The sequence below is a fragment of the Oryzias latipes genome, chromosome 1 (genome assembly GCF_002234675.1).
Source record: "Oryzias latipes chromosome 1, ASM223467v1".
Lineage (NCBI taxonomy): Eukaryota > Metazoa > Chordata > Actinopteri > Beloniformes > Adrianichthyidae > Oryzias > Oryzias latipes.
Window position 1 is genome coordinate 11,537,475 of NC_019859.2, and position 17,547 is coordinate 11,555,021.

Sequence of the window (17,547 nt, forward strand, 5' to 3'; positions counted from 1 at the left end):
TTGGAACAATGGTGGTAATGACGAGCGCTGGTTCTGCAATGGAAAAAAATTCTTCAAAACATGAAAACTTTCAAGGTGACACCTATTATACAACTTTAGAAAAAAATAAAATAAAGAAGCTTGAAGAAAAGGAGTGTTTTTATACTTTCATCTGCAACCTGTGAGCGTGCGGTGCCTCTCCCTGAATCAGAGTATGTTGAGTCTTTAAGGCAGAAATTGAGTGGGCTACTGTCCGTTTGAAAACATAAAGCTGATATCTGTGGGCAGCAGATGGTTTATTACATAGAAACATCTGGAAAGTTAGATGGCAGATTCTGTAAAAAGTACGGGGCACAAGAGCGGCATGAAAGTGATTGGAAGCAACATCTGGTAACAGCTTTTGGTAGGGGCAAGTTGTGTCAATTACAAAGGGAACATTTGGACTAATGGATTAAAACAAAAAATGAAGTAATAAAAGAAATATGGATTTGTCGTGTGTGTTTGTGCAAATATGTGTAGTATGATAAATATAATTGAAAAAAAAATAAAATTCCAACCAATTAGCTAATCTTGAAATAATCGGATACATTTATGTATTTTGCATGTTATTGTCTTTTTTATTGCTTTAATAGCTTGAATTAAACCAATAAATCAATGAAGCAAATCGTTTTAAATGTATATTTTAGCAGCTTTTTCAATTTGAGATTTTTTACATTTGTTTTTATATTTTTTGCATAAAACTTAATTTACTAAAAAAAAAAAAAAAAAAAAAAAAAACACCTCATAAGCTTGTTAAACTAAAAATGCACAAATTGGGACAAATAGCAAGCTGTTGTGGGAGGACATGCGAAGCAAAGCGAGTAGGCAACAATGAAGAAGTATTTGGTGGGCTGCATGTAGTGCTCCAGGAAAGTTCCTGAGTGGGAGAAAGTAGAGCTATTGCCTGAAGAAACGCTCATTTCAGCCACCATTAAAATGCTCCACAGGTTCTGTGATCTTTAAGTTCACACAGCTCCTCAAGGGAAGAGTGAGAGAACTCAACCGTCAGAGATCCCAGAGGCCAGACAACAACCTCAAAAACAGTGTAATTACACAGATCCCATTAAGGAGGGACGTGTAACACCAAAGGGCTGGATATCTGATTGAGTCTTTTAAAGATGGATCTCCAACCTCTGCAATGATCGCTTCTCTTGGATTTAAGGAACCATATTCATTTTTTTAAAGATTACATATAAGTTGCATGTTTTCTGCTATTAAAAGTACACTAAATGTCTAGGTTAAGGTCCTCTTCATTTTATAATTTTCTCAATAAAGATTAGATAAAACACTTAACCCAGGGCCACAATAGGAAATAATAACCAGTGAGATGAACCAAAGTTTCTCACAAAAATCCAGACAAGGACACCCACTCTTTTTGATATTTTACCTTTCTTGTGACTTTAAAGTTGTCATGACTACAGAACAGAGACCCAGATGCTGGAACCCGGAATGAGACACAGAGCAGAGATGACTTGGCGAGAAAGTGGATTCTCGAGAAAGCGAGAAAGTCACGGTTCCTGGAGGTCAAGAGCGTGAGAGGCTGAGCCTCGTGGAGTCACTGGTGGATATACGTTCGTAGGGTCTGGAGCGTGGATCCGTCTCGTGAGGATGGCAGTTCGGCAGAGGCTCGTGGTGAGGTCGGAGGGAACAGTCCAGAGGAGTTTTCCAGATAACTGCTGATTCGGGCGACCACTCGTGGCTTGAGGTTTCCTGGAGAAAGGTAAGATGATGAACGTTAATAACTGCTGGCTTAAGACAAAGAAGCAAAACATGAACTTGACGTGAAGGCCAATTATGCACCATCAGGGGCAACAGACTGGCAATGAATGCTGGTCCAGGAGCTCCTTAAGTAGGCAGGCGGTGAAGATGAGTTGAGTGGTCGCAGCTGGGCTGACTCAGGGAACCAAGCGGAGAGGAGAGGGGGAGGAGTCTGACATTCATTTTTGAGTCGGATGGCAGATCAGACTAGGAAAATGAGGCTGTTTATGGATCAAGTCATCTACAAGCAGATGCATTTGTTTATTTGCAAATGTACAAATACAAGCTTTTTCAAATTGAATTTTTTTCATCTTATTCACAATGATTTGAAACAAAGTTCTCAGAAATACTTAAATGTCTTTCTGTATGTGCTCCATCTTTGGAAAAATGCAGCAGAACATGTTAAAAACATCAAAAAAACACATTTTTTTACTGAAGTGGGTCTTTTAAAAAAATCAAAATCAAAAGTAATTCAAGAACCCAACATGCATTTTCAGGTCTGCTTTGCTGCTTCCAGGACACAGGCTAAGGTACATTGTTATAGTTTTATCGTGCAATCCAGGCACTAAATAAGGATCAGTGCAACTCAAATCTGAACAACCAAAATCCATAAATTAGCTTTGATGGCTAAATCAATCAAACAATTGTGCATGAAATTGCCTTATTGGATTTCAAAAGCGACTATCCAAAAGGTTGAGATTTAGCAGACAAAGGGTGATACTTTGTCGCCATATTATACGACAAAAAAATGTTTAACCATCTAGGAAAAGAACCCAAAATCTTATGGTTAACATTTTAAGAGCAACAGAAGGACCCTGGAGTTTCTGAGCTTAAGTGAGGATGTTTTGTTGAGGCCTCTTGGGTTGTCTTGCTCCATCTTGCCCTCGCTGCAGTTCAGGATCATCACTAGTCAGACTACATTTCCCCTTTTGTGTTGCTCACTTTTCTTCTTTGCGCCCTTGAGCTTTCATTTTGTTAGGAATTTTTGAATGTCTCTGTTTAAAATTTAATTAAAAATGTTTTAATCAATTTTACAGTTTTACCTTTTTTATTTTACTTTGATCCACCTTTCCTCCAATATGATGTACACACAACTATAGATGTACTATCAAAGCTACAAAAAACCTAAATGCTGTGGTGAGAAAAAGAAAATCAGCTGTTTTATTTTTTGTTTTTTTTCCCCCACATAGTCTGGAGCAGACAAGAGTGCCGTCATCCTTTCTCTGCTGGTGACAGGATATATATAGCAAGTAGGTTCTCTTAAAAGTCAAGATGAAAACATTTGCTTTGTTTCCAGTGCATGGCTGTGATGCCGCTTTGAAACCTGAAGCAAGGAAAAGATGCTCCTTTATGTCTCTCTCTGTAAGCTGGGAAATAATGAACGACAGGAGGGTTCCTCTGAAATACCCGACCTGACAGTCAGCCAGGAGATCTGGATCCAGGGACCAAAACACAGATTTGAAAGAGAAAATGAGCTCATTCTGTATTAGTGCTACCATGTTTTTTCATTAAGCGACTGTGTCTGATGGTCCAAAAGCAAAAAAAAAAAACAACTGTCTCCCTTCCCTAAACATCAGAGGGTATGTCGACAAATAATTTGACAGTGCTGTGCAACTTTGGAGGGGTTTTTTGTACCTCTGGATAAACTTCCTTGTTCATTATCTGTCTGGACATTTTGCAGTCATTTGCAAATGCTTTGAATAAAACTAAACACACGGGCGTTAAGTCTGAGGTAATGTAGAGGTTGAAGCAAATCATAAAGAATAAAATTACGGTATGTTGGTGGTGCCTGTAGTGCAACATTTGAACAATTGGACGTGTACTGTCTGTGCTGAAGAAAAGCATGGGGAAGAAGCAATGATGCTGTATTGAAAATAAAATGGAAAAACAATAAAAGGTTTAAATAAACCAAAATGATAGCAAAATATAAACTATTTTTTTTTAGCTGAAGATGCTTTTAGGATGGAATCAGACCCTTTGGGGAAAATATTTCTTTAAACTCTTAAGTGTTTTTCATGGGTGGAAAAATATTTTTGCCCTTAACTTTTGGTTTGAACATATTTACAAAAAGAAAATTAAACCAAATTGCAGTTTGTTCAAACAATAAGCATCCAAATAATAAAAAAAAAAAAAACTGCAAATTTCTATGCATTCAAGAAAAAAGCAGACATGCAAGCTTGATTTTACTATCTTTCTATTGAATGTAATTCCAGAAGTTGAGGGGTTGATATAAAATTTGCTTTTTACAATAGGACAGAAAATGCCAAAAAAAAAATGTTTTCCTTTCCTGTGGGATCTGACACTTCAAAAACGCAATCCAATAAAAATTGTGTTTGGGGTGTTTTCAAACATGTTGTAGCATTTTTCTTATGATGGCGGACATGCATACAGAAAATGATGCTTAAAATTGCATATCTAAGTATTTCTTTGTTCAAATCGCTGTGAATCAGGAGCAGATAAAAAGAGCGTGTTTGAGAAAAAACTCTGGTCAGACCACATCTTTCTGCTCCGCTCTATACGGCTGGATAGTTTCAATATTGCTCGTCATTTGTAATGCACCGGTAATGTTTGGAGGCGTGAAGGGGCTGTAAGCTACAAGAGAGCATGTAAATGGAGCAGAGGGGAGGGGAAGGGGTGGGGTTGCGACTTATAGATAAATTGCCAATGAACTACTGCTGCTCTGTAGAAAATATGTCCAAGAAAACAACATTTCTTTTAAATTTTGTCTAAAAATGACATTCGCAATTAAAACAAAATCAATAATTTCACAAAATGTGTGAAAATGCCTGCAGAAACTACCTTTTTTTAAGTCAGGACCTTAAGAACTTGGAGGTAGTGACCCCATATTCCTCCACTGTTTCCATAATGAGGCAACTTCTGGGCACTTTTATGCCCCCCCCAGTTGAAGAATCCTTGAACTACAAGCTTGTACAAAGAAAAAAAACGTCTGATAGTCTCTCAGGGGCTAATTAGTTCCTGATCTTGTGAATAAATCAACTCAGGGAAAAAAAACAAATTAATATCAACAATCTTTAGATGTGGTTATGACCGTAAATATTAAATAAAGAATATTAAATTCTTTATTGTATTGACATCAGTTCATGCAGAATAAGAGCATGTGATTGTGATTTGTCGACAAATATTCCAGAATACTCAAAAGAGGATTTTATTGGTTTCATTTTGTCGAATTAAAGCCAATGAAGTACAAAAAATGTATTTTCATTTTATTTTTTAATCAAGGAAGGCAGCTTTTATTATGAAAATCAAAAAAGCATTTTCGGTATTGACTTTTGTTTGGAATTATGAGACAAATATGCTACCATACATGTCAGAGCTTTAAAGCTTATAAAAAATCTATAAACGTTTTAGAAAAAAGTTTGGATTACTAAAAAAAATACAAATAGTATAGGGACTAAATGTTATTGTTGGGTTATTTGATGATGCAAATATTGATCGTATAAAGATGGTCCGGTGACGAACTGCTCTTTATTGGCGTTAAAGTTAGAATTGATGTCACAGCCTTTCAAAGAAGGGCAAAAGGGTGGGGTAAAAAGTCTAAAACATTAAGAAAAAAAAGCCAATTAATGTCCTTAAAACTTATAGCAGGTAAGGGGTGTCGTCTATAATGAAATATATTTGAGTTTGTTTTGCAAATACAGTATATTTAAAAAGCCTCAGCTACATGCTTTAATCACTGGGGTTGACCCCTTTGGGTTCTGTAGGTTTTTGGATTGTCTGGGCCTGTGGAGGGTCGTAAACAGGAACGGCTGTATTTTAAAGGCTCTGTCATGCAAAAGCAAACTTTTTTGAGCCTTTACGTGTATTATAATGTTCATTCCACATTTCAAACGATCATAAAGTAGTGTTTTACTCCATTTACACATTTCTGAGTATTCCACTAAAAATCTGCGCTCTGAGCACTAGCCCCTCCCAATCCACAAAAATGAGTGGGTCCTTACATCTTGACGTAGATAAGTAAGAAAAACCCCTTCCACAAAGAGTCTGCGCTGCCAGCACCGCCACCATGCTAACACAAACGCACCCATTCCCCGCAGACCCAGCGGTGATGGGCAAACCACTTTTATTTTATATGCACAAGACTGAATATAGACCATTTTATTTCACAGCATTACCGTATAATTACAATAATAAAATTACTGAATCAACTATTGAAGATGGTTAAAGTAATTGATCTCTAATCATATCACTTCACTTGGTTTCTCAAAATGTGATTTACAATCATGATTTTTCTGATCTACACATATTTCAGGCAGTGTGCAGGATTTGGGAGATAGAAATAAAAAACCCCTACAACCGCTAGAGTCTCACCTACTTCACCCTCATCCTTGCATATTGCGTGTAAGTATATACTGTATGTTTACTACATCCTGTAACTACAGCATGCCCATAGTGAAACATTTGTATGAACATTTTCACTCTACGGGTTCACCAAGTGGCCTGTGACCATATTACTTTGCGTAGTTCACCTGCATGTCCAGTACAGGTTTACCCTTTTACTTTTTTGTCCACAGGAAGCCCATATCCACCCGTAAGGCTATTGCGACTAACTCTGAAGGATCTATGAATAAGTCTTTTACCTTTTTGGTAGTGCAGAGATAAACTGATCGGAAGACAGCAGCTTTTTCCCCCCGCTTTGTCTGCCCATGTGTCAAAGTTCCCGTCAAAGAAGGTAGAAAAGTTCTGTATACTGTAAGTATAGACCATTTACCCTCCGCTGTGCTGACCAACTTCACATTCTCTTTCACAACAGCCGTAACTCTTCTTTTGGATTTTTATCTTGCCTTTCTTCCAAGCTCTAATGTCTGTGTCCTTGACCAATATTTCATTTTCTCCTCCAACTTCCTTGACCTTATTTTTTGAACATCAAGCATAAGCTGTCACCTCGAAGTGTGTAATTTTGACCCAATACATCCTCATCACCACCATGGAAAACCTTACGGTCTTCTGGCTTTTCTTCCTTTATCTTGATAGAACATCGCTGGTCTCTCCACTGTCTTGGTTCATTCTGGATGACGTCTTTTGTCACGCATGACTACCTGACAACCATGCTACTATCCTTTAAACCATTTGAAACTACTAACTTTACCTCCTTTTTCACATTCTAAGCTTAAAGTCCTCCAACTTCTGCCTCTCCACTCCCTGTGACCTCCCGTTACATTTATCATCTTTCATTCCCTACATGTACTTGCTGAGGTTAACCTTCATTCCCCTTCCTTACAGAGTAAACCTGCATCTCTTTAGAATTTTCTTCCATCTGGCCTGCTCTCCCTACAAATGACAATGTCATCTGCAAACATTGTAGCCCGTGGAGATTCTGTCTTACCTTGTGTGTCAGCTTGTCCTTCACTACAGCAAACAAGGAATTCAGTTTGTCCTCGATGAAGTCCCTCTTCTACTTTTACTTACAGCAAAACATAAAGATGATATTTTGAGAATAGATATTACCCAATTTATTGTTGCCAATACTTTTTTTAAGCAGACAAACCTTGTAACTTTAACTGTCTGCTACATCCTAGACAGCTGCCATGAAATGTAACGCTTTTTTCCTGTGTTTGTCAAATAGAGTATCATGGCAACACAACAGTAGGACAGCAGAAATCATTGCTGTTGCTCTGATGGATTCAAACTGTGTTTAGGTGTGTGTGGGACACCTAGTATGGCTTTTAAGAGTAATGCATTTCAGCAGGAGGTCCTATGCCATCAGCACATTTGTGTATTTCCTTCATCGTGCAAGACGTATGGCAGGCCAGAAGAATAGCTCCAACACAAGACCAAACGTAGTCTGATGGAAGTTTGTGAAGCTGTCACAAAATATAAAAATCCTTTCCCTTAGCCTTTCTTTATGACAATCCGTTATGGCATTTTTCAGTATTTACCAAATCAGAAAACTACGGAGCCCGTGTCCTGACATTAAGATATAAAAATATATCTTGTTCCCACAGAATATTATCTCGTCCCCACAAGATACTATTCCATTCCCACAAGATACTATTCCGTTCCCACAAGATACTATTGCGTTCCCTCGAAATACTATCCCGTTCCCTCGAAATGATTAACTCGTGTGAACGCAATAATTATGTCATTCGAACGCAATAATTAATCCGTTCGAACGCAATAATTATTCACGTCATAAGTCATTCACGCGGATATGCTCTCTGTACGCCGGCAAAAGCCGCTTTCAGCGGTAACTTCCGTGTCTCTGTGACCCATATTCGTTCAAAAAAGGAACATGAAAAACAAAAATGATCACTTTATTACCGTCTCAATGAATATAAGAAAAATATCAAAAGATTTATGATAACTAGGCTGCTTTGTCGCACGATAGCTCCTGCTAGGCTACTACTATCGCCGCCGCAGAGCTCTTTGATGTATGCCGGCATTTGGGCTACTGGCTGGTCTGTTGTCAGACAGCTGATATTGTAGTTTAGGGTCGAATAGGAATAATAAGATTCAGGGCTTGTCTTTTATTAACTTTAGCAGTCAGTCGCTTTACATTCGAAGGCTATAAGGATACATGCCAACTGACTAGCCGATCATTTATCCTGTTATTAATTTACGTCATAGATTTACAGCAGATACCTTCACATTTCTGTCTGTCTGTGTCTCATTACATTGCATTGAAGACACGGAGGATGTTTAGAGAACAGATTTGTTTATTTTAAAAAGCACAGAAACATCCATCGTATTCACGTTCATTCACATCTGGTATGCCCTCCGTCATCTTGCTGCAAAAGCCGCTTCCTGCCGCTACATCCGTATCTCTGTGAGCATTCAATAGGGGTAAAAATAAAAGCAAGAATGGTCGATCTGTTATTGTCTCGATGAAAATCTGAAAAACATCATATTAAGCTGGCTGCTTCGCCTAAAGCACTTACCTTTAGCTCGTAGCATAACAACAATAGCAGTACGTCACGTTTCCCAGCATGCTTTGCAGCCAATCATTGGCCAATCACCGTGTCCCTGTGACCAAGGTTAAACAACAAGACCAATGATTGGCAAACCAACATTTTTTCCTCAAGTAGCTTCCCAGTGATGCTTGAGGAGTTAGAGGAGATCGAAATCCCTAGGAGGAGTTTAAATTTATTGAATGTACAAAAGGTGATTTATTCATTTTAATTCAAGATGGCGGCTTCTTCCTGAGGTCAAAGGTACAAAAAAAACCTTGGTTGTGGTTCTAGACCTCACCTGGTGGTATGAGTGTTAAAGTTCATGATCTATCAAGCAAAAGTGCTCTTTATTGAGGCAAAATGTTACACTTTGCCACAACATAGCTGCCAAGCTATGTGGCCATCCCATAATCATTTTAAAACTTTTCATGGATGTTCCCAACGTGTATATTTCGGTTTAGTTAGTGGATTTTAAAATATTTTTATTTAACCCTTGTGCTATCCTAGGCACTTTAACGTTGGGAGTTGGGTCATCTAGACCCACTAGACAGTGTTCTGAACCTTTGTTCTTCAATGATGTTTGATCTTCACCGGTGTCCATGGATTACATGAAATCTTTCCACCTTTATCCACCTTTGTCATGGTAGGGAGAACACATCAATGGTGGGGTCACCTAAGATAGCATAAGGGTCACACTCCATACTAGATTTTGGCTCCATTCATTTATTTTTGATGGTTTCTCCAGCTGTGATGTCATCATTCGGGGCGGGGGTTCTTCACTATGCCTTAATCCTTCTTTTTTCACCGGGTACTGGCCGCGTGCAAATTTTAGTGAGTCTTTTAGGATGTGGTTTGGGCAACATTTTTGCTCACCTGTGTAGTAAGAAAGAAGAATTCAATAAAAAAAAACATTGTCGTCTTTATTTCAATTTCTAATCGTGTTCAGGTTCTTTATGAATATAGCGTTGTACATTACAGATAATAATAATAAAAAAAACCTGTTAAAGTTAATAAGTGAATACATAATAAAAGCTTGAAGGTAGAAAGAATTATGGTCCTTGCAGTCTAGGACTGCTGTAAGACAAATATAAAAAGTATGTTTGACCCCTTTTAATACTTATTTCAGTAATGAACCATGATGAAGTGAATTTTTTGTGCCACATCACATGAAACATGTAACAAAAAAGTCTGGAATTATATTTATTTGAATACTATTACCAAACAAAAACCAATTGTTCCATAGAAATAAGCAAAATAAGACGGGCTGATATGAATTCATGCTAAATAAGGTGATGAATGACATCATGTGTGTTATAGTCAGCAACTGAAACAAGAGCAGGAAGCAAAACTAAGGCGACTGCAAAAAGGATAATGATCTTACAAGATCCAGTAGTAAGCATAAAACCAGAGCTTTACAGAGGCAATCAATCTAGAAGAAACCAGAACTAAACACAAGAAGGGAAGCAATGCTGATGTGAAAAAGCTGACATTGGCATCCATAAACCATAGCATGCTTTTAATTTGTCACTTCTGGTATAGACGTCTTGAAGAAAAAAAATCTATAAATATTAAAGGTTTCCTCTTCAAATGGTCACAGGAGAACTGTCCAACCCTCACCCTGATTCTAAGTTTGGTTACATTCAGCTTTAAAGGATCTGATTATTGTACAGCCGCTAGAAGAATGAAAGTCCTAAACACCTGGATGTGTGAAATGTATTTCTGACCCATCCCCTGGGGGGCGGTGAACTGCAGTCACAGCCATGCTTGGTGATATATCCCCCCCCCCAATCAATGTTGACTGTAAATAAAATTCTCTTTCTGAGATCCTTTTTTAGCAAAATAAGACTTTTTGTTTTATATTTTTGCTTCCTTTCCAGCGGGATTGTTAGCCTGGATCGACTCACCGGTGGTGTTTTTGTGCATTTTGCACAGACAGTATATCCTAGTGACTAGACGGCTTGTGTGATGAGCGTGCGCGCCCGTGCACGTGACACAGACAGAGAGACACCAGCCCTCTTGACTGTAGTGGCCCAAAGGCTCGCTGACCTATTTCTGCCTGTGAGTAGCTGTTTCATCATAAGCAGTCACCAGCCTCTGCACCTGCACTGTGACTCTGTGTGTGGAGAAAAAAAGAAAATAAAAAAAATGCTTGTGTATCTAAAAGTCCTGCTGTACATCTCACGCACGCACACTAATTCCCTCATCCCGTTCTTCCCTCTGCACCCTCCACCTTTTTCATCAAGCAGCACTTTTTCCCACCACACAAAGCACACCCTCTCTCAATCCCTCTCAGGTTGCTGCCTGCTGCGATGTCCAGTGCTGAGTGTAGCTGTATCTGCGTTCGCAGCATGACGCTCTGGCTCTGGCGCTCACTCACACCAGCCCACGCACGCACACACACACACACACACGCACATGCCTACGCAGGTCCTGGAACACTAAATGTGTTCACAGCAGGCCAAACCTGATTCAAACAACCAGAGAGAATGCCTAATGATTGATGATGACACCCAGAATATATGTGCAACCGCAGCAGAATCCTACAAACAGGTTATCTGGAACCTTAGGTCCCCTGAGCTGCAGCTTTCACGTGTCAGATGAACAATTTGGGATCATTAGCTCCCACTTAAATCTCATCTTCCATAACAACCCCAGTGCAGATTAAAGCAATAAATATAGTAATAACATTTAAAAAAAAGAAGCTTTTTTTGCATCGTAGCTCTGATTCTGGCATTCTGCTGCTTCCTTTTCTTTTTTTCCCCCTCCCATCCTGCTATCTTCTCCCTTGCTTGCTGCTACTTTGGGACAACTTTCTGCTGAACTGCTGAGGAAGCAGGCAGGTAAGCAGGCACATCAGCAACGGGGCAGAGGTGCTGTTAGTCTGATGAGCAGTAAAGCTGTCAACAACTAGAACAGCTCGGAGGGGAAGCGTTTGCTCTGTTTACCGAGCTCAAGTGAATTCTGCTTGCCTCGCCTAAGATATTCCAGTGTTCCTCCCAACCCCGGAAACCTCGGGATCTGGGAGGATTTTGACTTTTGCAAATCGACCATGTGTCATGCATCCTCTGCTGTGTTCCAACTATGTGTCCTCAGCTGTTGAGGACTGTATTTGCTGTTGCAATATAGCACATCAAAGGTGTTGCTCCAGTACCAGAAGTGTGATTGGAGTCTTTCCCACTGACGTAAGCTGGAGAGGAGTATTCTCACAGAGAACAGTGATGTAATACACTGTGAAAATAGTCAGTCTCTGTCTTTTTCTTTTATTTTTTTTTTTTGCTCATCATCCTCTCTGTCTCATTCTTTCTCACTTCCTCTTTCTCTGTGTTCTCATATCTGTTGTTTTTTTTTTCCTCCTTTCCATTTTGGTCCTGGCAGGATGGTGCTGCTTCTCCTGTGGGATATCTAAAATCAAACCCAACGGCTCCCTCACTTGGCCATGGTGGAGAACTGCATCTCCACCATGTCACCTGCCACTTTGCGCGCCCCTTCTTTCTCCATCCACCCATATCTGCTGAGCACAGTGCTCCTCCCTGCGTTTAAGTCAGAGGGCGTTCAATTCAACAGAAGCCAGCTGTTTTCTTTTCTTTTCTTTTTTTGTGAAGGATTTGTTAGATGTTTTCTAGATGGAGGCAATTTCTTTTGTTACGTTAACCGTCAGACCGTGTTAAACATTTATCAGACTCAAGTCCCCGCCAAGGAATTCCCACGCTGGTGCTTCTCCTCCTCCTCTCCTCCTCTTCCTTTCTTCCATCCTTGTTCTCAGTCATCATCAAAAAGGAACCAGCAACCCCTTGGGTGCCTCTGGGAGACCCCCACAAACCAACGTATCCCAGCAGCCTTTCTGTCCAACCAGCCCACAGTGATGAGAGAAAGATGTGAAAGCACACTGAGGGTGGCCTTCTCGGCTTCCAACAACCACGAATAAAACATAAAAATACGTATGTACAGCGTCCATATAAAGGAAAAAACGAAGTAAATGCACCCCCTACCTCCACCTCTCCCAGAACTAAACCCACCCACAGGCAAGAGGGGTTTGAGAGAGGAAGCCCACAACATAAATATCCAATTACCAAACACATCAAACACACAGAGGATGAAATATTGATAACTTTGAGATATTTATGTAATCCACAATTGTGCCTTATATAAGTGCTCCATTTACAAGGAGACATTGAAATGTGCAAGTATTGTTTTTCCTTTTTTATTTATAGCATATAAGAATAAAAAAAGTCTATACGGGCAGACGAGGACTTGGGCTCATGAACAGTTGGACCGTGGTCGATGACGATGCTTTCAGATTTGGTTACTGCAAACAGCCCTACAGCTCTGAGGATACGGTGAATATACGTACACACCAGGTATTTGATGAGTGTTATAAAAACACACATTTAGTGCGTTGTTGATGGCGCTTCAATTTCAATTTGACATTTTGTGGTGCAAAATGTCAAATTGGTGCAAATGCCCGAAAATGTACATGTACATGTGTTTACATAGACTTTTCATTGGAAGCCATCAATCAAACAGCACCCCGGTGTGAACGTAGCACTATGCGACACAAAGTTTTTTCATTTATCGGAATAGAGCTGCGAAAGAGGAAAGCCTGAGGCAAAGATGTGAGATTTGCACCACTTTGACATTTTGCGCCAAGCCATGCGCCAGTATTAGGTAGCAACACTGCAGTGTGAACACCAAATGCTAAAAGCACGTTCAAAAACCCAAGCTCATCATGCTCTTGAACGCACCACACTTACCGGGTGTGTAGGTAGCTTAATTACAGCCGGGCACAAACCACGATTGAAAAACAGATCATGGAGGACAAATTAACAAACAGTTGGTACTTCCGGGAATTAAAAGTGATGCCATCCATGTGTCACTACCAAACCCAAGTCCCTGATTGGTCAAAGTTTGACCTGGTCAAACTTACAACAAGTGTTAAATGGCCACATGTTTTGTACGTAGACCCCGAAAACTATGAGTTAACGCAAGAGTTTTGAATGTGAAGCCTGAATGGGGAACGTAGCTTGAATCGCAACACTGAGACACCTAAACTAGTGGAGAAAAATGAAGGATGACTTCATCAGAAGAGATGCTATTCTGATATTGGATGTGTGTACACTATGTGGGGAAGTGACTGGGCTGTTTAATTTTTCTTTTTTTGGCAGTCCACGCGCGGCTGTCAATCGTAAAGCGTTGGAGCCGCCTGCAAGCATATGGAGCAGAAAGGAAGGGTGGTGTCAGTGGTGGTGGTGAGATGGGGGGAGGGTAGTGTTTGAGCTTCTCACGTCGCTGGTTTGCTTTGAGCTGCAGATCATAGAGCAATTGAAAAGACACAAACACACACAAGGAAGTGGATTCCCTCTAATTAATTGTAAATTGTCACCACTTGAAGTGAGTGCGCTTACTGATATGAGCATTTTATGGGTGTGTTTGTGTATTCATGTCTGAGAGGGAAATGGGGGGTGGTGCTGGTGGTGGGGGGTGTTGGAAAACAGAGAGGAAGAACTGCATAAATTGACTTCACTTTGGTGCCTTATCAACAAGCCACTCTTGGTGGGTTTTTCCTTTGAAACTGCTGTTCCCTACAAAAGCTGAATAAATTATAACTCTAAACAGGAATAATAATAAGAGCATACATTATTTCTGTTGTTGGTACTGCTGGTGGTGGTTGTTGTTGTTGTTGTTGTTTGTGTCAGTAGGAAGGCTCAGATCTTGACTTATGAAAAGGAGAAAAAAAAAAAAAAAAGGTAACTATCTTTGCATCTTTTATAAGTCTGGGTGATCGTTTTAATGGTGACCCAAAAAATGTCCCAGATCCGTGTGTGTAAGGGGGTGGGGGGGTTATTTCCTTTTGAAATATTCTTGAAATGCAGACAGAGACACAGGGGGTGAGGAGTTGAGAAGGAGAAAACGGGGGAAGATGGAGAAGGGGGAACGACAAAATGAAGCCTCCTCTGTTTTACGAATGACTAATTCCAACAAGTCTGATGACACGCAACAGAACTTTTACTTTCTACGCCGTTTGAGCACCGCGTGAAATGGTTGTTAACGCACACTGATGATGACAGCTCGATCCCAGATCAGTCCTTTTCTTTTTTTTCTTTTTCATGATGCATTACAAAGACGACATTTAGAATTTATAGTTTGGAACAGTGAAACAATCAAGTGCATACAAGGTCGAGTTGTTTGCAGAGGCGACCGTAAAGGTGCGGCTCTTACCCTTGATCCGAAACGCTCTGTGACCGGAGGTCAGATGATGGCTATTCCACGATCATCCCGACGCCTCCGGCCCGTGATGGAGTGCAGCTATTTGTCAGATGACCTGTTCCCTTTTCACACATGAGGGTCACTTAGAAATCCTGGAAGTAGCCAATCTTATGTCTGAAAAACACCAAGGAAGGATTTTCATAAAGTTCCTTTTTTTTTTTTTTTAAATAAATGTCATGACAAAACCTTTTATTGGTTGCCATCTGAAAATATGTAAATGTCATAGTATTATGAAGTTTGTTTGCCTCTTGTATTGTTGTTAAAGTAATTTCAAAGATGAATAATTGCATCAGGGAGCTTCACAGTAGTGTAGCGGTTTGCAGCAAGAAGGCCCTGGTTTGAATCCCGGCTGGGACCTTTGTGTGTGGAGTTTGGGTGTTCTCCTTCTGCATGCCTGGGTTTTCTCCGAGCATTATGTTTTATTTTTCCCACAGTCCAAAAACAACCTTCATAGGTTCATTGATGTCTCTACGTTGTCCCAAAGTGTGCATGCGTGAGTGTGTGAGCCTACAACAGACTGGTGACCTGTTCAGGCTGTACCCCACAGGTTGGCTCCAGTAACCCTATGACCCTGAAAGGTATCAATCTGGTTCAGAAAATAGATGGATGGCTGGATACTTGTATCATAACCTAAGATATTGTTCAAGAGTTCCGTCAAACAAATCAAAACAGCGCGTAAACAGAAGCTGGTGTTTCAGCCTGTATTAACCAAAACTAGTCAGGGCTGGTTTGCATAATTTCCATTAAAAAAACAGCAGTTTTGCAGAATTTGATCATAAAAACTGTAACACAACTAGTCTGTCTGCCTGACTGCCTGCCTGCTTGTCTGGCTGCTTGTCTGGACACCTCATTACATAGGTGTCCAATGGTTTTGAGAACTACAGGTCGTGACATGCAAGGCAGGAACCAAAGCTGCACACAAATGTATCAGTGGAAATTTAAAAAAATCGTCTTTTTTTTTTTCAGGAATGCATTAAAAATAAATATTAGAGGCGGAAATTGCATTTCCATGCTTGAGTGTGGTGCGGTAGAGAGCCTCCCTTACCTGCAGGTGGCATCCACCCACAAGCCGACACCCACCGCTCCATGCATGTGAAGCTGCTTTCCACCTACAAGAGACACAAGCTGGGTGAGTTTGACATCATGGTTGAATGGGTCAAAGTTCATAGTGGTTGCTCACTTTGACCTCTTCTGCCCAATGGAGAACTCATCTGAAATGCCAGCATCCACATGTGAAATACAGCCAGCAACTTCTACGGCCAATTACCCCTTCACACACAGACACATCTGAGAGGTTACACACTTTTGTGTGAATGACACCTTAGTGATTCCTTTTTTTTTTTGGTCATAACTTCTGAGGAAATTTTTTAAGTGTGGATGAGTGTTTGCGAATAAAACATAACCACAAACGATTGAGTAATAAAACAACTAGCACACATGCATGAACATTATCTTAACGGTAATCCCCTTCTGCAGCCCCAGTCACAAGCCAAGAATGAGGTACTGCTGCCTGGTAGCACACGCACAACGTGAAGCTCATGTGACTGCATGAACCTTTTGGCCTTAATCTCCTGCAGTCATGAATGAAAAAGATCATAAAACTTAAAAAGTCCACACAAAGACAGGCTATTCAGACATAAAATATGTACATTTTTACTTTTTAGAAGCTTTGGATTCTGTCCTTTTCAGTGGTTTACTTCTGACTGAAAGAACAGAGACTCCAGAAATGCAAAAGCTTAGATTTCCTTCTGCATTGTCAAGTAAAATCACACTGGAGCAAAGATCGCACCATGTCACCTCGAGTGCATCCAACGCCACACAAAGACCACAGAGACTTAATTTGACATATTCTTTCACTTGCATTGACAGACAGAGTGTGTACATTATTTTTTTTTCCCTCTCAGACAGTTTCCAGGCTTTTGAGAGGCCTTTTTCCAGCGGAGAAACCAGAAGGATAATAGTCTGGTAGGTCTCATCGAAAAGAAGTGTGTTTTCAGTTGCATCACGCTGGTCTTTTGCCAGGAGAATCAATGGCGCCTGTGGTCAGAATCAGCTGATTTCTCTGAATAGCACAATGCAAGAAAATAGCTGTTGGAAAAGCTTAATTTCACAAGTCGCAACTCGGCTATTATTTGCGTTGTGATTTAATAATTTGGGGTATGGAGGATTAAAGGTAAGATGCCACAAAGACACTCAGGATGAACTCAAGTTGAGAGGTGAGAGTGGCTTTATCAAAGGGAAACGTGTAATTCTATCAATTCTTTTTACTTTAAAAAGGTTTTAGCCTCTGCTAATCTTCTCTTGGACCTTGGCAGCAGAATAGAGCCATTTATGCTCAGAACAAAATCGCCCATTCATGCTTTTGCCATAGATGGTGTGAGAAATTTGCCTGACGGTAATTGTTTGCAGCATAATGAAGCAACTGAATAGAAAAAAGTGCAAAGACAAACAGACAAATAAAAAAATACAAAAATTTAAATAATAAATTGTAGGAAATTGTTGTTATTTTGGCAGGTTTGCAGCTTTTCTCTACATGTCAGCCACGTTAAAAAGGTTAGCTGTGTTGGCCGCCTTAGCGAATTTACAAAATCCGTTACTC

The 17,547-nt window shown here is 40.1% G+C and overlaps 1 long non-coding RNA gene across 1 annotated transcript; it reads right to left on the reverse strand.

The window, feature by feature from the left end:
- Positions 1–746: 746 nt before the first annotated feature.
- On the reverse strand, positions 747–16,063 carry LOC110014970. The gene is made up of 3 exons (XR_002873433.1): positions 15,994–16,063; positions 14,901–15,062; positions 747–1,728 (listed from the first exon to the last, which is right to left on the reverse strand). It is a non-coding gene; the product is annotated as an uncharacterized LOC110014970 (long non-coding RNA).
- Between the last annotated feature and the right edge of the window lie 1,484 nt (positions 16,064–17,547).